This window comes from Peromyscus californicus, unplaced genomic scaffold (assembly GCF_007827085.1).
Source record: "Peromyscus californicus insignis strain IS unplaced genomic scaffold, ASM782708v3 Scaffold_7__1_contigs__length_154581171, whole genome shotgun sequence".
Taxonomy (NCBI): Eukaryota; Metazoa; Chordata; class Mammalia; order Rodentia; family Cricetidae; genus Peromyscus; species Peromyscus californicus.
Genome location: NW_026294595.1, coordinates 46600832 through 46625127, shown reverse-complemented (window position 1 = coordinate 46625127; position 24296 = coordinate 46600832). Strand labels below are relative to the sequence as shown.

Genomic DNA, 24296 nt, shown 5'->3' with positions numbered 1-24296 from the left:
CCAGTGCCCTTAACCAGTGAGCCATCTCTCCAGCCCAGTCAGTGCTCTTAAACTGAGCCATCTCTTCAGACCCAAGGTTTTTTTTTTTTTTTTTTTTTTTTTTTTTTTTTTTTTTTTTTTTTTTTTTTTTTTTAGGGTTTCTCTGTGTAACAGCCCTGGCTGTCCTGGAACTCACTTTGTAGACCAGGCTGGCCTTGCTCACAGGGATCCCCCTGCCTCTGCCTCCGGAGTGCTGGGATTAAGGGTGTCTAGCTAGCTGACAATATGCAGTTTTACCTCTGAAATCTCGATGTGTTTGGTCATTAGCCCTGCCTGAGATCATCATGCTGGACCCCAAGGTTATAAGAAACAGTGAGAAATAAATGAAAGAAGAAAATGTAATTACCATTCTGTGCATTGAAAAGTTAAGCCACTGTTACCATGGATACAATGGCTTGTTTATCGTCTGCAGATCTTGGGATCTCAGTCTGTAAGCAATAACCAAAGAACTCTTTCAAGCAGACGTCAGCCAGTAATTCCTCCTAAGTGTGAGAAGAAGCCTTCATCACTTACTGCTGATGCATACTCAGTGTCAATGCAGGTCCTCCCGAGGGTCCAAAGGATGCTGAAATCTGAAAGGGGGAGAGTAACTTCAATTCTGTTAGGCTAGAACTTCTTGATCCTCATATAAAAATGATTGTCTTATAAGTATCAAGCGTTTGCATGTCTATTGGGAACAATTCCGTGATATTTAACAAGGAGTAAAAGCTGAAAAAAAAAATTCATGTCCTTAAATAGAGTTGACTTAAAAATTTTGAGACAGGATCTTTCTATGTAGTGCGGGCTGTCCTGAAACTGACCCTGAAGATTAGGCTAGCTTGCCTCTGCCTCCTGGGTGCTGAGGTGAAGGGCATGCACCACCATGATTGACAGCTTAATTTTGTAAGGGTCTCATTTTAGCCCAGGCTAGCCTTGAACTCCTGATCCTCCTGCATTTTTCTGCCAACGGCTAGAATTGTAGATGTGTACTACCATACTCAACTACTTTTTTGGTCTTTTTGAGACAGGGTTTTATCCTGTAGCTCAGGCTGGCCTGGAACCGATGATTATGTAGCACACTCAGGCTGGCCTGGAACTGATGATTATGTAGCACACTCAGGCTGGCCTGGAACTGATGATTATGTAGCACACTCAGGCTGCCCTTGATCTCTTAGCACTCCTGCCTCAGTCTCCTGGGTACAGAAATTACCAGGGTGAACTACTCCTAGGCCTGATACACTGAATTTAAGAATGGATACATTTTATCTAGACTATGTCAATAGTGGCTGTATTTTAACCTTACTAAAGGGGAGAAGGAAAGTGGTAGCTGGCATGGACTTTCACATTCTTATAATTCTGATGTGGGGAAGGGTGTGGAGAACACTTTTAAAAAAACAAATAGAAAACCCAACTCACACTGGATAAAACAATATGAGTATTTCCTCGCTCCTGGATGGGAAGAGTCCTGAGCTGCAGTGGAGTTTGGGGAGGTTCAGCACGGCTTCCATGCTTTCCCTTGGTGTTTTCCTTCACTCTGTTCCTCTGGTGTCAGGCTTGTTTTCAGCCAGCTTTTCTGCAGTTGTAAGGTCCGGACAAATGGGGTTACATGTATTCTTGACCTGGGGGGTTTCTTCCCTCCCTCCCCTCTATCCTTTCCCTGCTCTCTTTTCCTTCTTTTCCTGTGTATCCCAGGCTCATCTCGGAGCACTTGACCCTTGGTGCCGGCCTTCTGGATGTGAACCACCAGAGCCTGCCTTCAGTTATGCCTTTATTTTCTTCTTGCTTTTTGAGACAGTGTCTCATGTAGCCCAGGATGGCCTGGAATTCCTGATACTCCTGCCTCTGCCTCTCAGGTCTGGAGTAATAGGCATGAGCCGCCATGCTAGGCTTCAGCTACGTTCTTAAAAGTATAACCACTTCACTTACCTCAATAATGTAGAACGCTACACTTTCTAAGGACCCTGAGTTAGGCTCTCCAAGCCTGGCATATCAAATCACTCGAGGAGCTTTATAAAGCATATAAACTCATAGGCCAGAGCCTACAGTCATTGAACCAGGAACATGGGGATCTGTATTTTGAAGAGTTTCCAGGTAGTTCTGGGCTCAGACAATCTAAGAGCAGCTGTTATGGGAACCTTCTCATTTCTCAGTTTTGTGAATGAACTTGCCTGCAGTGCCAATCCCTTCCTATGGCAGTTCGCTATGCTCTGTGGAGTCGGGGTTTTTACCTCCCCACCCCCAACAGAGCCCACTGGCTTCTAGAGCAGCCTTCTGTTCTGTGGCTGCAATGGGAGCCCGTTTCCTTCCTATCCTTAGAATGTGTTGATCTCACCACCTCTCCCCTGTCCTTGAGACCTCTCACTCCTCAGCTTCTATTTCAGATTCCTCGCTAAAGTCACTTCTTCCTTCACACACACTCTCAGCAGCCCGGCCTCCTTTATCCTGCTCTGTTGAACCCCAGTCCTGGCTCAAACAAGTTCTCCACACCTGCTTCCCTGTGTCTAAACATGGCAGGAGAACACCATAGCACAACACGAAACTAAAGCCATGAAATGAATCTCAACTTTCAATTGTGTGTGCGTGCTCGCATGCCTGGGCCTTGTGCAGACCCTGACTCTGCTTTTAATAAATGTGGAAATAGGGAGAGAATGCCACACGTTTGTATGACAGCTCTTACTGCTTGCCTTTCAGCCTGTGTCGTCTGTGTTCTGGAAGAAATTCCTATGCCTTAAATTCGAAGCAGTTCATATTCTAGATCATTTTCTTTGACCTCAGCAGTTGCCTAACACCGTTATTGTTTTCTCCTCCCTCCCCTTCCTTTCTTCTATCTTCTAACCATTCCTTCCCACCTTATTTATTTATTTATTTATTTTTGAGACAGGGCCTCACTTTGCAGCCTGTAGCCCAGGCTGACAATCAGCTCAAACTGAATGCCCCCTGCGTCTTTCCTCTGTGGCTCACTTTCTCCATTACAGCACTCACTGTCGGGAGTATTAATGAAGTTACATAACTTTGTATTTGCTTATTTACTTTTTGTTTTTCAAGACAGGGTTTCTCTGTGTAACAGCCCTGGCTGTCTTAGAACTCACTCTGTAACTCTATAGACCAGGCTGGCCTCGAACTCACAGAGATTCACCTGCCTCTGCCTCCTTGTTTAAAACTGCCAGCTTGCTTGTTTACTTATTGTGTTCTCTTGAGACACAGATTTCATTTCTTCTATTCATTGCTCTATCCTTAGGATCCACAACAGACAAAGTCAAATGAATTCATGAATGGATGTCCCATGAATTTAAGAGTGGATCTCCTCAAAAGCTATGTGTGCTGGCACATCAGGAATCCCAGCTACATTGGAGTTTGAGGCAGGAGGATTGCAAATCTGAAGTCAGCCTGGGCAATTTAAAAAGACCCTTTCTCAAAATCATTTTAATCAGATATGACTCATTCCTGTAATCCTAGCAGTTGGGAGTTTGAGGCAGGAGGACTGCCTTTTGTTCTAGGCCATTCTACACTATGATGAGATTCTGTTTTTAAAAATAGTCTCAAAAAGTAGGGCTGAAGGTGTAGCTTAGTTGTTAGGGTATTTGTCTAGCATGCACCGATCTTCGGTCTTTCCCCAGCAGCACATAAAGTGGATGTGGCAGTATACCTGTATTCCGAGAACCTGTTAGGTAGATGCTGAAAAGTCAGACATTCAAGGTCATTCTTGATCGATCTATCTATCTATCTATCTATCTATCTATCTATCTATCTATCTATCATCTATCTGTCTATCTATCTATCTATCTATCATCTATCTGTCTGTCTATCTATCTATCTATCTCTGTCTGTCTCTATGTGTATCTGTGTATCTCTCTCTCTCTCTCTCTCTCTCTCTCTCTCTCTCTCTCTCTCTCTCTCTCTCTCTCTCTCTCTCTCGGCTTCATGAGATTCTGTTTCAAAACAAGGAAATAAGGAAACAAACAAACCTCACAAAAACAGGACTTTTAAACAAGTGCTCAGTGGCAGAGCACTCGCCTGCCTGACATGCACAAAAGACTTTGGATTCAACCTCCAGTACTGAAAAGAGGCGGTGGCATCCTACCCTGGTTTTGCCAGCTCTTAATATCTTAGGGTCTCTTGAGGCCCCTTTTAGATCCTGAGGGAGGAAAAGAAAAATTGTTGTCTTAATCAAAGCAAGTGGCTTAGCAACACTGTTTCTCTCCATCTGAACCCCCACATTCCCCCACTCCACCCCACTGGTGACCCCCAGTGCGTTTGAGTAGCCGCTTCTTCATTCCTTTTTAAGCTTCCCTCCAGATCCATGGTTATCCTGTGAGAATTCCCCTGGACGCACACAATGGGTCATTCTGCCATTTTTACTACACATTTGATACAGTAGCTTTTACAAAAAGATAAGCCGAAGTTTTTCCATGTTCTGTTAGTGGACTGTCATTCTGTATTTAAACAGAGCACAAAAGAAAGCTGCCTGGGACCCTGGTACAGTGAGGACAGCAGCCTGGACAAAAGGCCCTCTCTGAAGAGGGGAGCCGTTTCCCAACGCTGGGAGGCAGCTGGCTGAGGTGGGGAGAACCTCCAGCGCCCCGTCAGAGCCTTGTTTCTGATGGATGATGGAAAAATAGGCCTGATGAAAAGGGCCCAGGCTGCTGATAAAGGCCAAGGCTACTTGTTCTGTGGTCCCAGACTTTCTCGGCAGCCTTGGAAATGATTCAGTTGGTAAAAGTGTTTGTCTTGCAAGCATAAGTTCAATGGCTTGCGTCCATGGAAAAAGCTGAACTTGTTATTCCAGCGCAGGAGAAGCAGACAGAGCCACTCAGACCAGTGGGCAGCGAGACCCAGGTCTTCTTTTCTTTCTTTCTTTTTTAAAGGGTGAATGGCTCCCCAGGCTGACCTCTGGTTTCCACATACATAAAAGGTTGGAGGGCCAGAGATGGCTCAGCCATTAAAGGAAAGGCTCACAACTAAAGGAAAAAAAAAAAAAGAAAGAAAAAGAAAAAAAGGAAAAAAATAAGAAAAAAATTAAGCTGGAGACAGGGAATGACTGAATCACGTGCATATATAGGTAAAGAAGCTGGGAAAATGAGCTTAGTATTAATGACTGATTTTTTTTTTCCCTGAGACAGGCTTTTCTCAAATGACTGAATTTTTAATTATTATTATTATTATTATTTTTCTTTTTTTCTTTTTTGTTTTTTTTCGAGACAGGGTTTCTCTGTGTAGCTTTGCGCCTTTCCTGGAACTCACGTGGTAGCCCAGACTGGCCTCGAACTTACAGAGATCCACCTGCCTCTGCCTCTCGAGTGCTGGGATTAAATGTGTGAGCCACCACCACCCAGTTACAGCAGTTAACAGCATAGAATTTTATGTGTTAAGGACTAAGGCAAGACAGGTGGGCTTGTCCAGTAGTTAAGTTGTGGAACTAAAATTTGAGCCCAGAACGCTGATTCTCACGTGTTGTCACCATGGATAAGTGAGAGAATAGAAGGAAGTGGAAGACGGCCTTCGTGCCTGGTCATTTCAGAGACTGGTGCCATGCAGCTCAACCTTTGGTCCTGCTCTCTGGGGCAGGGCAGGTATGTCCTCTGGGGATGCGTGGAGGGTTTTGGACCCGAAGCGCTTCTTGTTATGTCTGAAGACGTCTGCTTTGTCATCACTAGAGCCAGTTCTTCTGAGTGGGACATTGTTTCCCCGGGGACCCAGAAGCAAACTCCCAAGTTGGCATGGTTTTAGAGAGATAAAGGGTGGAAGAGAGCAGAAAGTGAGAGGGAGTTTTAAAAGGAAGCCAACTCTGTGTGTGTGTGTGTGTGTGTGTGTGTGTGTGTGTGTGTGTGTGTGTGTGATTACTTGTTCTTAAGATGCCTGTTTGAGCAGTTAAGCAAACTCTAAAATAGAGCATTTTACTTTGTAGAATGGCCCATACTTAGCTCAATTGACATAAGATTGCTAGAAAAGGTTATAGCTGGATGTGGTGGTTGACCTCTGCTGCGAGTTTGAGGACAGTCGGGGCTACGTAGTGAGTTTCAGGTCTGCTTGGGTTTCAGTAAGATCTTTTCTTGAAAGAAAGAAAAAGAAAGAGAGAAAGAAAGAAAGAAAGAAAGAAAGAAAGAAAGAAAGAAACCCTTCATCGGTCAAACAAACATAATAATGACAAAGAAAAGCAGTTGTTAAGATCCATCAACAGTGATGATTTTGAGAAGAGACTCTTGAAGGTTGGGATGTAGATGCAGTTATTTTTCTAGACCATAATGATGACTGCGAATAGAAAACTATTTGTCTGGCCAGGCAAGACTTCTCACAGACAGGATAAAGACAATTTGCAAGCTTGACTACTTGAGTTTGATTCCTAGGGACCTACACACATGGTAGAAGGACAGTCCATGACTTCTACTATGTCACACTGGCACCACAGGCCTACCCCTACCAATGGGCACCCACCGCCCACTCAATAAACAAGTACAATAAAATAAAGAGAAACGTTTTTCTTTTTATGTTAGTATATAATAAAAAAAATCTGTAAGTTAGTACACACTCTTCCCAAGTTGGTTGCTGTTTTTATTTTTGTATTTTGGTAGGGTCTTACTATGTTATGCAAGCTGGCCTTAAATTCTTCCTGTCTCAACCTCCTGAATATTGTATACTACTAAGCCTGGCTCCAAGTCAGTTGCTAAAAAGTTACCAGAATTCTGACTTTTTCTAGTATACTTTGACATAAAAATGTACTTCTCCCCTAATATTTGGTGCAGTGAAGTGTAGAAGGAATTTGCTAAGCAATCAGTAGAAGCCGAGGTCCTGGTGAAAAACAAAATGGATGGCTTAAAAATTGAAGGTTTGATGCGTCTTACTGTAAATGATTAAACCCAGCAGTGCACACAGGAGAATGTGGCACACCAGGAGCTAGTAAGAAGAGCACACCGTGCTCGCCATTTCCCTGCAAGGGGAACCAAAGAAGAGATGTAACAGTTACAGAGGAGAATGTGTATCGCAGATTCCTCTTGTAATCGACAGTTAGTTTTCAGACATTTTGATGTGATTGAAGGAATGAGAAGGAGAAGAGAGATGGCCCTTTATTAAAGCCCCAGTACTCTTTAGGGGGTGACTTCCTCCAGAGGTTCCCTGCGTCACATGCTCTATTTAGGAGACAGTTGGCTCTATTTAGAAGACAAATGACAGACCCACTAATAGAGAACTGGAGAGATGGGGAACCACATGGGCTATTCTGACCGCCGCTGGGACATTGCTGGTTTTCTTCACCCACACACACCATTTCTTGTGGCAGGGATGAGGGACTGTTGTTCATTCGAGACAGGGTCTCACTATGTAGCCATGGCCGGAACTCACTCTGTCGACCAGACTGATCTTAGACTCACAGAGACTCCCCTGCCTCTGTGGTAGTTGTGTGCACCACCACACCCCACTAACCTTAGTTTTTATATATGTAAAAATTGATACATTTTTATAGGTTTCAAAGCAATAGGCTTTGAATGTTTGTATTTATGAGTTGCTCTATCTTAAGTTAACATAGACTGAGTTGTTTGTGTGTATGTTACTGTAATCTTTTGGGAATATGCTAGACAGACCTCTGCATGCTAAGCATGTGCTCTGCCACTGAGCTACACCCCAACTCCTATTTCTATAAATATTAATATATATGTATATATATTAGTATAACAACTACCACAGTCAGGATTAGGACAGCTCCACCCCACCCCATTCTTTGTGTTACCCCTTTATAGCCAGCCCCAGCAAATGAAGTATTTTTAAGTCTTTTTTTCTGGAAATTCACTTTCCTAGATGAAAGTCTCAACTGCCTTTCATTTGTTCATTTTTATTCAAGAAGTGTTCTCTGCTGGTTCTTGAAGTAATTCAAAATGACATGGTCGGTAAAGTCGCACGGCTGGATTTCCTTTATTATAATGGAAGGGTGTGGGGAGGGAAGCCATGGAAAGATAGAAGCCCTTTCAATGCAGCCACATAAGAAAAAGATCTTGCTTGTTGTTTGATTGGAATCTGAAAAGAAAACACTCAAGATTCTCCCTTGAAGAGGAGAGAGGGGTAATTTTTATTCAAGGAATTACTGCCCGACACCTGGGAAATGATTAGTTGGCATTTGCAAAGAAAGAAGATTAAGTTAGTGTGGTTAATTAACTGTGGTAATCAGGTGACTTAAATCAATTAACTCCCTGTTAACAATTTCCATCAATTTTGTAAATAAGTCACCAAGTCAGTAGATTGTACACTTAGGATGAAAGACTTTTCTCTGAGTTATTATTGATAACGGATTAGAGATGGTCTCTTTCTTGACTCATCCACTCTCTGCTTGCCTTACTGCAATAATGAGGATGCTCAAGCTGGTTTTAGTTGGAGAAGGACACACCAGGGTAACCTTTACTATGTGGTTTCAAGGAAGAGTCAGGTTCGAGGGACCTTGCTGCTTCATCTTAGCACATTTCAACAGACTGATGGAGGAGGGACGTAAGTCAGCTCCTCCAGGGTGGCACTAAGGAGACCCAGGCAGCAGATCGTGTTGTGAGATGCCTGTTGCCCGGGCATTTAAAGTTCTTCTGTTTCCTTTGCCAACTGCATGAGTGCTGTGACATAATGGACAGGACTTGATACTTACTCACACTTATTTACCCCCCTCTCTCTCCTCCCATTCTCTGGGTGCATGCCATAGCGTGGCATGAGTGTGGAGGGCGGAGGACAACCTGTAGGAGTTGGGTTTCTCCCTTCACCATGTGGATTCCAAGGATTGAACTCAGGTCCTTCGGCTGAGGGCCAAGTGCCTTCACTCACTGAATCATCTTGCCAGCCCTAAGAGTTAAACTTTAGAGGACACCTTTAGTGATCCATTTAAAGGAAACACACACACACACACACACACACACACACACACACACACACACCCCACACACACATGTGTATACATACGTATACATATGTATACACACACACATTTTAGACAGGGTCTTATGTAGCCCAAGTTAACCTCAAACTCAATACTATAATAGCAAGAGAATGACCTTGAATTCCTGGCTCTGCTTCTAGCTCACAGGTGCTGGGATCGTGGGATCACAGGCATGTGCCACTATTCCTAGCAGTGACAGTGTATAAGGTTTTGTTTGTTTTTGTGACTACAGAGCCAAGAATATGCTAGACAAGTCGCCTGCCGTTGAAGGGACACCCCCTGCCTGTTGGGCTATATTGACCACATTCATTTGTAAAATTTGATTATGTTTTAAAAATATCACAGAAATTACACAACTAAATTCTTGTTTCAGCCTCCATAGTGATGTAACTATGGGGATATGCCCCTGAGCCAGACATAAATGACAAACGTCCTAGTCTTCAATTAATTGTGAGCCAGAATATTACAAAAGTGTATCCTATGTCCTTGAGAACATTACTGCCATTTCTGAAAGGCTTGTGCATGTGGGCCATTCACTCTTTAGGACAGATGATATGAATCATTTAGGGCTCTGTCAGGAAGAAATATTTGAGTTGTAAATATACATTTGCAACAATTCTATGCTAGAATCACTTCCATTTAAAAAAAAAAAAAGAGAATTCCTATGGTTTCCTCATATCTACTGATGGTAGATTGCCTCAGGTTTGGGACACAGCTCAGGCATTGGCACGACAGAGACAGGAGGATCCCTGAGGTGGGTTTCCGACCACTGTAAGTATGTCCATCACACATCTGGCATCTGTACACATGTGTACGAACACACATGGCCTGCCGGGTGGAAATGGGCAGAAGCCAGTGATTTAAGTTTAAAGCTCTTGTTACCAAGCCAGCCCCTCCCAGCCTGCTTAAAGATCCCTAATCTCAGGTCTACTATGGACTGAGTGAACCTGGGGCCAAACTTTTTTTCATGTTGGGACATAGGCTGTGACTTGGAGATTTAGCTCAGTTGCTTTCCAGAGTCATTCCTGTGAGTCACATGACCTCTGAACCCCAGCTTCCTCAACTGTACCATGTGGATTCTAAGTCCTGCCTCTTGGGAATATTTATAGGTCATTGTGAACATGCAAGGTACTAGTGCTTGGAGAGTGTTCAGTGAACATTTGGTCCCCAGGGAACCTGGTGCCAAATTATTCACATTTGACCAGTTCCTGGTTGGGTCAGCGCTGCTGAGGAGCCTCCTTGCTGGGGGCTTTTGAAATGCAGAAGCCACCTGTCAAATTCTCTATCCCTAGAAACCGCTGAGGGGGAAAATGCAGCTTTTTTTTTTTTTTTTTTTTTTTTTTTTTTTTTGGTTTTTCGAGACAGGGTTTCTCTGTAGCTTTGCGCCTTTCCTGGATCTCACTCTGTAGACCAGGCTGGCCTCGAACTCACAGAGATCCGCCTGACTCTGCCTCCCGAGTGCTGGGATTAAAGGCGTGCGCCGCCACCGCCCGGCCAATGCAGCTTTTTAAGGGGAGCGAAAGCACCAGACGAAGCAATGGTAGAAGACAAGGCCTTGTCACCTGCCTGTCTGCTCCCAAGGACAGTTTGGTCCTTCATGTTCCAGATTTTTAAAGGTGAAAATTCAATGCCAAATTGTGAAAAGGTTCACATTTCTCAGGAACCGAGCATTTCCATCTCATGTATCCTGGACGTGCACCCTGTCCACTTGGCTTCCTGTAGTTTATTATTGTGTCTCTCTAGCCCTGAGACTGGTTAGAACAGGTTGAAGCAGAGGGTGATATGCCCTCTGGTCAAGGATTTGCTGAGAGAGCACATGAGGATCATACTTGGCTTTGGAGCCTCCAGGCAGCACACAGCCATCGATCGGCATTTGTTCCTTTATGTAGGATTCACTCATTCAACCACATATGCTGGCCCAAGCCTGTAGTCTCAGGATTTGGGAGGCTGAGGCAGGAGGATTGTGACTTTGTGACCAGCATGGGTTATATGCTGAGACTCTGTCTCATAGCAGAACAAAATCCAATCCTTCCTTATTTAATGAAATTACAGGGAAGATCACTGAGAAGTTGTGTAGGTGAGTGGTGGATAGGTCTGGTTAATCGTTCCCATTAGAATGATCACTGGTGTGTTTATTACACAAACATTTGCATGCTCTGTCAGGGACCGGTTGTCCATAGAGGATGAGATGTGGAAACATATATATACTGTGCTGTATTAGGGTTTGGGAGCACAGCAAAGGGGACCATGTAATCCAGTCTGCGAGGCAGTGAGGATGACCCCCACATACATGTGAACTATTTGAACTGAGTCTTTTTTTTTTTTTTTGGTTTTTCAAGACAGGGTTTCTCTGTGTAGCTTTGCGCCTTTCCTGGAACTCGCTGGGTAGCCCAGGCTGGCCTCGAACTCACAGAGATCCGCATGCCTCTGCCTCTGCCTCCCGAGTGCTGGGATTAAAGGCGTGAGCCACCACCACCCGGCTTGAACTGAGTCTTAAAGGAGGGTGTCACAGGAGCTTGGAAAGCTGCACTGGAGGAGGTTTCCTCTGAGTAGAGGGATGGGTTTGAAGAAATGTAAGTTGGGAAGTATAGTGGTCAGATTTTTTATTTTTTTGTATATATGTGTGCTGCTACGTGTACACACACATGTGTATGTGCAAGTGGAGACCAATGTGATTTCAGTGTCTTCCTCAACCTTTTCTTTTAAAGCAGGGTCTCTTGTTGAACCAGGAGTTTACTGATTGGACTGGACTGGCTGATCAGCAAGCTCCCAAGATCCTCTGTTTTCCGTTTTCCCTGCTCTGGAGTTTCAAGCTCCTGCCTCTGTGCTTGGCTGTTTTTATGTAGTTGCAAGGGATTCAGTGGCAAGTACTTCATCAAATTGGCCATCTCTCCATTCTGTAAAGACTACATGAGACATTGTTTTTAAAAAAGTGTTCATTCTCTGGTTTTGAACTATCAAGACCTCCAGGTCAGCAGCAGCTGTGGTGGTGATACCATTAGCAGTTTGGATTTTTGTTGTGGTTGTTTGGATTTTTGAGACAGGGTCTCACTGTATAGCCTTGACTGTTCTAAGACTTACTATGTTGACCAGGCTGACCTCAGATTCATAGAGATTCACCTGCCTCTGCCTCCCAAGAGCTATAAAGGAGTGTGCCACCACTGCTCGGTTCTGGACAAGAGCTTTTATTCATCACTATCCTTTGAGGAAAACCAGACACTGATAGTAACATGATTTTCAGAGAGAGGTGGGGCTGGGGTCTGAGTCTGGGGTCTATGATGTCAGGGACTTAACCCTGGGCAGTTCCGTGGCTTCTAAGTCTTCTCTCTGCCCCTTCCTTCCCTGCTGTAATTTTATAGGACTTTCTCAGTACTGTGCAGTCACCTGGAGAGTCTCACTCAGCCTCTTAGTTCTGTGTAAGAGCTGGTGGCTTTTAGATATGAAAGACTGAGTGGAAGGAGAATGGAAACTCACCCTTGAAGAAGTAATGATTCTGTATGTAACAATAGTTGAACCAGTAGGGAGGGAAACTCACTTACACATCCTGAATTAGTCCAGTGATGAGAACAAACGTGGTTGTACAGATAAGCCCCCCCCCCCTTGTTTTGGAAGCCTGTGCCGTGGGGCCGCTGCTGCCTGTGGATGTGTGTGTGCATACTTGACTTCCATTTGGGTGGAACTGGCGAACGCTGTGTTTCCAGTGAAAGGGGCTGCTGGACTCCTAACCAGTGCAGCAAGGTTTTCAAACCCGGCTTTCAACAGGTACCGTTTATTTGTTGCTTCTTCTAAAGCCTTGGAAGTCACTGCCCGTGCAATATTCCCCATGACCTTTTCATTTAGTTAAGTTTAATCTCAGATTTATCACACTGCTTTAGAGAGGTCCCTGGGTCCTACCGAAAAGCCTTTTGACTGTGTTTTAACTGCTCTGCACTTTTACAGAAAAAACACTTACCCTTTGATACAATATATGACATCATAAAGATACCCTGTTGTCCTCCAGTCTGTTTCATTGAGGGGCAGGGAACATATTATTTATTTGGTCTCTGGAAAATGACCACAAGGACACAATTACAGAGTGAGTTCCCTCATGAGCGAGCTGCCTATTTAAGCAAGTGCACATGCCCACAGAAACCATTCCTTTAAAATATTCTGTGAACAACGAGCTCATTGGGGGCAGATTCTGGAGGCTGAGAAATCCTGGCAAGCCAAGGGAGAGAGAAGGGATTTTCAGATAGGGAGGTGGAGGTAGGATCCCTTCACTAGATAAGGTTCTGCTTCTTGGACTATTAGATGCTTTTTTCCGCTTTCTAACTTACCCAGGAGACTTAGGAAGTGCTGAGTGAAAGTAAGCTTGGAGTATTAGCTCTTTCAGCAAGGATTGGCTTGACCTCATTTCTTAGATTCTAGATGGATCTTGGCTAGTTGACTTGGATCACTAGAGGAGAATGAATTGTTGTAAAGATAGTGCATTTGCTGACAACTGTCCTTCCATCTCACAGAGACTATTTTATTAATTTATGTTTGCTTGAACTGAGTTTAACATGTTGACAGTATGAAGAATACTTAGGACTTTTAGTTTAACTAAGTAACTAACTAATATATATATATATATTTGAGACAGGGTCTCTAATTTTTTTTTTTTCGAGACAGGGTTTCTCTGTGTAGCTTTGCGCCTTTCCTGGAACTCACTTGGTAGTCCAGGCTGGCCTCGAACTCACAGAGATCCGCCTGGCTCTGCCTCCCGAGTGCTGGGATTAAAGGCGTGCGCCACCACTGCCCGGTGGGTCTCTAGTTTTTGCTGCCCTGTTACTTAGTTCTTAGTAGAGAGCCCAGACAATTCTCCTGCCTCAGCTTTCCAAATTCTGGAATTACAGGCGTGAGTTATTACCACACCTTAAGGTCTCCGTTTCATTAGCAGTGATGGAATCATGGTGGTGGGTTCACATCTCCTTTTCGAGGAGGAGTCGTATGGCCATGCTTATTCTTGGTCAACTAGAAATAAAATAATGGCTTCGAATGATAAATTTTCTTTTCAGTGTATTAAAGGCAGTGGTGAATATTCTTTCTGTGATAAAATATTTTTGCAATTGTTTTTCTATCACATAAGGTTGAGGACTCTGATAATGTAGCTAATACAGATCTTTAATGCTTTTTTTTTTTTTTTTTTTTTTTTTTCAGTTTTTCGAGACAGGGTTTCTCTGTGTAGCTTTGCGCCTTTCCTGGAACTCACTTGGTAGTCCAGGCTGGCCTTGAACTCACAGAGATCCGCCTGGCTCTGCCTCCCGAGTGCTGGGATTAAAGGCGTGCGCCACCACCGCCCGGCTCTTTAATGCTTTTAAAAAACTTTACATTTATTGTGTGTGTGTGTGTGTGTGTGTGTGTGTGTGTGTGTGTGTGTGTGTATGTGTGTGAGCTCAGTGGGTAAAGGTGCTGTTGCTAACCTGACACCTGAATTTGAATATTCACATGGTGGAAGGAGGGAACTGACTCCCACAAGTTACCCTCTGACTTTCACAAGCACGCTGTGGCATAGGTGTGCCTCCCTCTCGTAAATAGACAAATGTAATAACAAAATTTAAAAGTTATATTTATAATAACAGCAGTACATTCTTTAATTACTAATGATACTTAAAACACATTATGTAAATATCATGAAGTGTAATTCTATGTGTTTTCCTCCTCTTCCTGTTTCTGACAGTAATCACAGGTAAGCTTAAGTTATTGAAGCAGCTATTAGTTTTGAGACAGCATAAATCCCCACATATAGGCAGAAACTGGAGTAGCATTTTTAGCATGCATGGGAATCAGCTGGTGAAATACAATGCTGTGATTTTTGTGTCAACAAGTCTTTGAATTGTGTGTGTCATCACGATCACATAACATGACCGTGATGACATTTATAGTGCGTGGGAGTGATTTGGAGACCTATAAATGCTATTTGAGCCCAAGCATACCAAGTCAGGGCCAAATGACTCTGGGTTGCAGCAGATAAGCTGAAGTTCTTTTCCTCCTTAATTAAAGTTATATTTATTTACTTTGTGTGTCTCTTAATAAACTGGTAGTAACATACTAAGTATAACGAACACATATATAGAAATATGTCTATGAATACCTGATATGTATTTTCTGAGAATACATTCTAAATGAGAAGCAACTTAGTCCCTCCCATGTAATTTCTGACTTGTATAAATAAAGGCCATAGCAATGACATGCTGGTGAAATATGGATTTGGGACATAGTAAGGCTTGAATTGCTATTTTGTACCCACAAGATACCAGATGTAATTTAATCAAAGGCTAGCACTTGGGATGCCCAGTGCCATTGAACTCAGTGTCTAGGAATGATAGTCTCCCTTTGTGAACTCTTTCATTTATTGTAACTATTGTGATAGTTAATAATTAAATAAGATGGAGGCAGGAAGAAGAAATACAACAGTTTAGTGTGTGTGTGTTTGTGTGTCTGTGTATAGGTACATGTGCCATGGTAGTCTGTCTGTCTCCTTTCTACTGGCCATCAGCTTCCATCCAGTTCTCCTGGCTCCACTTTCCATCACGCCTTATCAATGCTGGCATTACAGATATGTGCTGTTGCCTCGGCTTTTTAGGTGGGTTCTGGAGCCTGGCCTCATTATCAGGCGGCAAGCATTTTTATATCCACTGAGCCAGCTCCCCAGTTCCAACAAGATATAAGCCTCTCTGCTTCTATTATTATTGTCATTGTCGGTAACATCAAGCCATTGTTTAAAAATGGGGAGGTTTGCTAATTTTACCTGCCTGTTAGGATGACCAAAGTCCCACCTGCAGCTTTTTTTTTTTTTTTGGTTTTTCAAGACAGGGTTTCCCTGTGTAGCTTTGCGCCTTTCCTGGAACTCACTTGGTAGCCCAGGCTGGCCTCGAACTCACAGAGATCCGCCTGGCTCTGCCTCCCGAGTGCTGGGATTAAAGGCGTGCGCCACCACCGCCCGGCCCCACCTGCAGCTTTTAATACACTCGCCCATGTCATTTTCACTGAATCAATACTTGGCACCATGAACCAGGCAGACTCTGGCTTGACACTGTAAATGGTGTGGCTTCTCTGTTGTACCATTTAAAACTCTTCAGCAGGAAAGTGCCTGCCTGGAGGTGTGTGATTTTGCTTCTCATGAATAACTAATTTCGTTTTTAATGTTTAGTCCATTCAACAATTTTCTAGTATTATTGATAAAGGAAGTCGGTAGAAATCCTTTGACTGATCTGGGTTAGAAAACAGCTTGGGTCTGTGTGTGAACGGGAGATTTATACTTTTTTTTTCTAGAGTATTTTAAATCATTAAGTGTTGAAGGGCATTTTACCCTTTTCTGAAGTAGCTTAATTCATTGGGTCCTTATTTATGGGGGCCAGCAGACCATCTTAAATTTTCCTCTTGTAGACTCTTTTCAACATCATATGTGAGGGTTCTCCTCCTATAGGGGAGAAGCCTACTGCTCCATGTATGGGGGAGTCCCTCTACAGACCCTTGCTACAACTTAGCAGCTTGAGAGAGCACTGTAGGAATTTCAGACTAGCAGAAAAATCACAGGACCCAGTTCCACTTCTTTGGTTCAGGCTGGGAGTGATGTTTTAGACCCATAATGGATTTCCAGCTTAGATATATTTTTACGAGTGTATCTGGTTGAGAGTAAGATGATAATGAGGAAATTATCTGGTTCTGATGTCTTCACCCTAAGGACGTTATGCTTACGGCTTTGGCTTTCACAGCAATGATCCTGTACATTACTGAAGAAGTCTTTAGGGTTTTTGATGTCTGGCCTTTGCTTTCCTGGCCTGACCTCTCCCTCCCCTAGAATGGAGAAGCCCGTGGATGCTCTGGAACATTCCAGGGTGAAATAGGCCTCCCTGCAACTTAAGATTCTTTATCGCACTCCCAGGGGAGTTCATTTCACGTTACTGGTACCAGCAGCTGCAGTGTGATATTTCCCAATCTCAGATCTTATTGATGGGTGAGAAGGAGTGCAATTGCTGTTTAAGACATTTTATTATCTTTTGGAAGGGAAGAATTTATTCTAGGGGCTTTCTTAGATGATCTTTCATGTTAAGACATTTTGAACTTTGAGTGTCCAGTCTGCTTAGAGATTCTGGGAGTTGGTAGTCACTGGGGGGGTGGGGGAGGTTGGTACTGCTAGGCCATGGTTTTATTGTTGAGACAGTGCGGTGGGCACTCTTGACATTGCCCAGGTCAGAACTGGGGTGCCTTGACTTCTGCGTTGCTCAGGACTGTTCTGAAAGATGAATAACTGTCCCATCTCAAATGTCAATAGCGTCCTTTCCAGAAGCCATGAGAAGCAGTGGCTTAATTCATAATGCTCTGTGCTGATAGACACACTGATTGCAGGACTGGAGTTGCTTAATGAAAAACCAGTGTACAAGAGACCCCCAAAGGGAGAGCAGGCCGGTAACTGACTAGTGGTTAGATGGAAAAGGAGGAAAGTAGGAAGTTTCCTCATTGCTCGGCATAGAAAGGCTATACTCCATTCTGGTGGCTTTTGGTCACGGAAAAGCCTGGGTATATCTATTACTAAGGCAAATATTAAAGACTTTGGAGTTGAACTGACCTTACGGCTGAATTCTGTAGGCTTGATGCTCTCACACATTCACCTCGGAGAGCCTGATGGGCAAACATCCCTAAGGTATCTGTGCCCCTACACAGTAGAACCTGTTAACAATTGCCATGAAAATGGTTGTTTTAGATTTGGGCCACAGCTTTTGGAGGGCTACAAGGTGAGACCTGTCTCTGCTAGCAGCCTCTTGGGGACTGCCCAGCATCCTACTCTCTGGCCCCTGCTCTGCATGAGCCTCTGGGCAGTGAGGTCCTCATGGCCATGTCTGGACACCAGTCCAGACCAGGTTACCATTCATTTGCTGTCATTATGTTTGCTGAGACAGTATCTCACTATGTAGCCAGGTTGGCCTCTTAATTGTCATGAGGATGCATCATTACATCCAACGTTCCTTTTTTTCTGTTATACCACTATGTTGCTGTAAGACTAAGTAAGCACTTACCCTTGTATTTCGGCTAGAAGGCAATCCAGTGTGAGGAATAGGTTCCCAAGAACCAGCCAAAGTGTTGGAGTCAGGCCCTGCTCTCACTGCTGGGAGTCCCACAAATAGACCAAGCTACGGAACTTACATGTAGAAGGCATAGGTCGGTCCCATGCAGGCTCCCTGAGTTGATTCTGTGAGTTTTCTTGTGATGTCCTTGACCCCTCTGGCTCATGCAATCCTTTCCTCTCTTCAGTGGGATTCCCCAAGCTCAGCCTAATGTTTGGCTGTAGGTCACTGTATTAGTTTCCACCGTTATTGAATGAAGGCTCTCTGACAATTGGGATAGTCCCCAATCTGGTCACAGGGGATGGCAAGTTCAGGCTACATATCCACTATTGCTAGGAGTCTCTTAACTAGGGTCATCCTTGGAGATTCGTGGGAGTTGCCCTCCACCAGGTTTCTACCTGACCCCAAGACACTCCCCTTTCTAGTCCCCATCTCTTTCAGGACTCTCCCCCTCCACTCTCCTGGCTTTTTTCTTTATCTACCAACCACCCATAATGACCAGAAACTCTTGCTCTGCTTTACAAAGGGCTTCTGGTCACTCCAGCACCCAGTGACTTGTGCTACTCTCCATGCCCATCCCACAGGTCACTTTTATTTTTTGGGGGGGGGGGGCATGATCTTATTAGCTCAGGGTGGGCTGAACTCTTGACCTTTCCGCCTTTGCCTCTGATCGCCATCCCATCCAGCCGTTGGTTGTCATTTTTATTGTCTTTACGAATTGAGACCTAACTTATCTGCTATCCTGGAGTCAGCCTGCTTAGGTGTGAACCCACGAGCTGAGGAATGAATCTATGAAATGGGGCTGTTGACACTCACTCACGGGGTTGCTGTGCTGATCAGCAAGCTCTCTCTGGAAACCATCTACAATAAATACCGCAGGAAGTTCTGGTGGATGAACACAAATTCTCATTTGTGTTGTGGGGAATGAGGTGATGAACACGGGTCTGGAGTCACACAGGTCGAGAGTCTGAACTGGACAAACGTTTCTCTTTGTGGCTCTGGGGAACTTGGTTAGTTTCATGGAGGTTCCTATTAAGTAAGAATATATCATTCATCCAGTGGGTCCAATGGATATGTTATATGTACCTAATGAATAGTAGTTGCTGTATAAGTATTGCATAGCATGTTCCCAATGATTTGTGAGCTCTATGAAGAAGAGTCTTGTCCTTATTTCTTCCATAAGCACTAAAATAATGTTTGCTCGTAGGAATCAGGGATTTTATTTTTATGACTTTAGTGATTTTGATATCACACTCTTTGGTTCTATTTTTAAATTTTGTAAAAAAGATTTATTTGTTTTTATTTTGTATGTATGAGCTTTTCCTGCATGGATGTATGTGTATAATGTGCATGCCTGGTGCCTGTGGAGGTCAGAAGAGGGCACTGGATTCCCTGGAAATGGTGTTTAAGTTGTAAATCACTGTGTGAGTGCTGATTCTTTGTAGCAGGAGTCAGTGCCCTTAACTGCTGAGCCATTGAGAGAGCCCCTTAACATTTTTTTATGTGTATAGATGTTTTGCCTGTCTGTATGACTGTACACCATGTATGTGCAGTGCCCACAGAGGAAGATTCCCGATCACCTAGAATTGGAGTTACATATGGTTGTGAGTCACCATGTGGGAGCTGGAAATTGAACCCAGGTCCTTCGGAAGGGCAGTCAGTGCTCTTAACTGCTGAGCCATCTCTCTAGCCCCCATTTCATTTTTTAAAAGCAGCATTATAATAACCTCATCTTTTTTCTAATTCTATGGTGTGTGTGTGTGAGTGTGTGAGTGTGTGTGTGTGTGTGTGTGTGTGTGTGTGTGTGTGTGTGTAGGTGTACAAGGGCCTTGGCATAAGTGTAAAAGTCAGAAGACAACTTCTAGGAATCTGTTCTCTCCTGCCGTGTGTTCTGGGGATTGAACTTAGGTCAGACTCTATCAGCCATCTCATCACAGCTTCCTCCTCCTTCCCCCCAATTCTTTTGATCTTAACCCTTTCACGAATTCTCTTCTTAGAAAAGAGGCAAATGGTCGTCAATGGGACTTTGTCTGAAGTCAACACTGTGGAGTAATTTCTGTCCCAAATTCTCTCCCCATCGCCTAGATCCTCTTAACATGTGCTTTTCCTTCCAAACATTTGGTCCCCTAGGGAAGGAAGTTCCTGTGTCTGATTTCAAAATGTGTGCAACTAAATAAATCACAGTGACTATTCCTCCTTCTCTAAACTCAAAACAATTCCTTAATTCATCCATAATTTTTTCTTCACATTTTCTGTACTTCATTTCAAATCCCTTGACACTGATGGACGTGGCTCTAATGTTTATAATGAGTAATGGTTTGGTATAATTTCCACCTCTGACCTACATAAAAGGTCAGTCTCCTTTGGAGATTTAGGGTTATCTGTTTAAAACTTAATGCTGTTTCAATGACAGCCAAGGTAACAAATCATACAGATGATCCTGCCCAGCCTAATGGTGACTGGTTGGTAATGCTCACTAATGAAACTGAAGCAAGATCATGCCCTCACTTTCTGTGGAACATTTTAACTGCTTGGTTTTCATAACAGCACGCTGAATGGGACCTGAAATTCTCTTGTACCCTTAATCTAGTCTATAGACTATTAGGCTCAATATGTTAAGAGGACATTTGCAGATGCCAAATATTTATGAATAAAGTCCACAAAACCAATGAATGCATTATCATGTGCAAGAGTAACTTTAATGTAATCTGAAATATTAGAATCAGAAACTGGGCAGATGGCTCAGCTTGTGTATTGCTTCTTGGCACCCGTGATGAGCAGCACACAACCATGTAGCTTCCAGGGAGCCTGTGTCTCTGGCTTTCAGGCATCTGCGTGCATGTGAGTGCATACATGTGAGTGCATGCGTGCATACACTCACGCACGCACGCACGCACACACGCACACACTCACGCCTGCCCTATAGAATTAGAAAAAAATGAAGAGGTTATTATAATGATGCATTGCTTTCTCTTTAAAAAAAAATTTATTCCTAGGGAGAGATGGCCCAGCAGTTAAGAATACACACTGCTCCTGCAGAGGACTTTGGTTCCCATAAGGTGGCTCACAATTGCCTGTTACTCTAGCTCTGGAGATTTGCATATTTGCAGATTCCTACATGCACATGCTGTACATACATTCATGTAGGCAAACACATACGCAAATAATCTTAAAAAAAACTTCAACTCTTCATAGTCTTTATTTCTTTCAAATGAGTCCATTTATTTTCTGTTCACTTTCTTTGGACTTTCACTAAGTGGCCCAGGCTAGCCTGGCACTCACTGCATGGTGCAGATTTCTTGAGACATGGTTCTGCTTTTTCCACCCAAGAGCTCCTCTTGCCTCAGCCTCCTGAGTGCTGGGATTACTGGCATGTGCCACCATACCTGGATTCATTTTTCTAAAAATGTAAGATGATATATTCCCATTCATTGTTTGCTCTGTTACTGATTTCCTGATGAGTGTGCTTTTGTTAGCCCACAGTCCTCAGAGCCCTGCTAGAGACTGTAAATGATATGACCTTATGATATGACGAATGACCTTCTCAGTCTAGTGGCTGTCCCCTGCCCTGGAAAACAGTTACTTACCTCCTCTGGACACTCTCTGCTACTCCAGTTCTTCTTACCTTAAACATTTTCTTAGTCCAACACTTAGGCCTGGGAGCTTTGGATTCAACTACTTGTGAAGAACACTTGTCTTTTCTTACACCAATACCTTTGGGCTCTAAAGTGGTGAAATCCACCTCCATGTTTGATTTAAATTTCCAGATTTCTTTTGAATTTACCTTTGTTTCTGAATGCTGCAAAATTCCCAAACTCTTAGTGCAATATTAGTTTCAAAAGTAGAGCACACTTCCTTTCCCAACAATGCATGAGTTCTGTGGAGTCTACACCACTCTGATTCATGAACTCGATGATAGATAGCAAGTTTAGAAAATAAATGAAAAGCCCATGTTCATTTTTGAGTTTGGAATAATTCGATGGGTACAAAACGGAACACAGAACAGTGCTTAGCGGGGCTTGTTTACTGGTGTGGACCAACCAGGTTCAAGGAGTTCCTTTACATTATTTGCTGCTGAATGCTAAACAAGCTATTGAAGCACTCTGGACTTCAATTTGCAACATGGTATGTCTCAAGGTTGCTATAAGGATCAATAGGCACCTTTGCAGGGCTTGTGAGTTAAGGCTGCTTCATTAGTACAATACACGTAAAAAAACAACAAACATATGAACCAATTGAAATTGGTGGCACCTGCAATTGTAATCAAGCTCTAATCTAGACCTTTCCAGGAATAATCTGTTTTTAAACAACACTGGCTTCTGAGAGACCACACAGCAATGATAAAGTGTCTGTTTGTTTTTTCTGGGGGAGATATTTTCAAACAATGGTCATTTGAGAGTTATAGCAGACATGAAGTTACCACTGAAAAGATGAATTTGACAAATGAATTATCTTGGAAATGCTGATAAATTGAATAAATTGGTTTTTACTTTAGATAATGTAGCAATTGGAAATCATGGCCTACAGTTTAAAATGCAACAATTGGTTTCAATTTAAAATTTTAAATAATTGGCTTTGAAGTTTCAAAAATAATTTTTGTGTCTATTTTGTAATATTTTATGGTATTGTACATTGGCATTTTAGCAAAATTAAAATAAACAAAAGCAAACTTCAATTGATTTGACATTAAAAATGACTTAAATATTATCAATTATGAAAATTATCAATTTTCAAAACAGGTAATAAGCTTACCCTAAGAATTTTCTTTCTGCAACAATAGAAAACGCTGAGTAGATTGTCCTTTACAGTGGCTATGATTTTTCAATCAGGAGTAATTAGCTATTATGAGACACAAACGTTTTAAGCTCATAAATGTATTATATTGGATTGTTAACAATAGACCTGATTGATAAAAGTGATTTAATATATGTTGTGTTAACAGCTGAACCTCCAAAGCCCCTAATCTTCCAGGGAAATATTGCTTTGTAGAACAAAATCCAATGAGAAGTTCTGGGATTCCAGAGTGAATTTGTACATTCCTTAGGGGCATTTTTGCAAGGGAGGTTGTTGTGTTTTAAAGGTAGTTGATAAGAGACCTCACCACCAACCCCAGGCCCGCACCACCAACCACCACCATGCATTAGTCTATAGAAGGTATTTGGGTGTACGTACTCCTGTACCACTCGGTACCACCATCTAGCCAAGGGAAGTTTCTGACCATTTGCAGCATACATTATAAATCAGGGTGTCACTACCAGACAATCAGATTTGAACATTCCATGAACAAAGTAGCCTATATTCCCTAGGAATAGATCACTTAGCTCTGTTTATGTCTCGCTGTTGATACGCCTGCATTTACACAAGTCAGGATAACATCTTGTTTATTTATTCTAGGAGTAGGTAATTGATCTGTATATTTAGCTAAGGTGGGGTTAATTATAGCCAGAAACCTGAATTTTCTGATTTAGCATGATTACTTAAATATAGAAGGAAAATACAATTATTTTTTCCAACTTTGAAAAATACTCCTATTTCTTGGGTTTGAAATAAATTTGAATTTTTTTCAAGTTGGGCTTGTGTTGGCTACCCTCTTTGAAGAATATTTTCTATCTGGCACAAAATTCTTGTGGAGATCACTGGCCTGATGTTTGGGGTAGCTTGCAGATTTCCAATTGTCAGATTACTTCCCAAGGGCCATTGCAGGATATATTTGCTAAACGAAATGAGCTTAAGTCACAACCCCTTTTCAACTTCACTGCCACTTGGGGTGTGCTAATCTTTGGGGCCAGGTTTGTGCACTTCAGTTGCAGAAAATTTGTTTTGTAGGCTTTACACCGCACACATTAGTTTTTGAACAGAACAGCCAAAGTTGGTCTGAATTTAAACTCCCTACATATAGTTTAATAGTTAAGAGGTATAAGGAAGGGGATTAAAACATTGCAGCTAAGCAAATAGTGGTATAGCCATGCTAACCTTCTGGTTAGTGTTTGCCTTTGGGTCTTTGTTTCTTCCTAACCATTTCCACAGATTCCTATATACCAAGACACAGACATAAGAAAGTACTACCTTGTTATTGGACAGGAATGTTGTAGTTTATTGTAAGTAATGTGAGGAAAATATTTCAAATCGTGATCAATATTTTGTTCTTTGATCAATTCCTTAGGAAAAGGAGATGTAGATGTGCAAGTCCCGAATTTCTCTCCTGATCTGAGTGCCGGGATTAAAGGCATGTGCCACCATGCCTGGCAGAGCAAACCTTTTTATAGAGCAAGGTGCATGCTGTCAAATGG

The 24296-nt window shown here is 42.8% G+C and overlaps 1 protein-coding gene across 2 annotated transcripts in view; it reads left to right on the top strand.

Moving 5' to 3' along the window:
• The window catches only part of Lrp2 (LDL receptor related protein 2), a 150140-nt gene that overhangs the window by 6831 nt on the left and 119013 nt on the right, over window positions 1–24296 (top strand). The gene's annotated exons all lie outside the window — the stretch shown is intronic.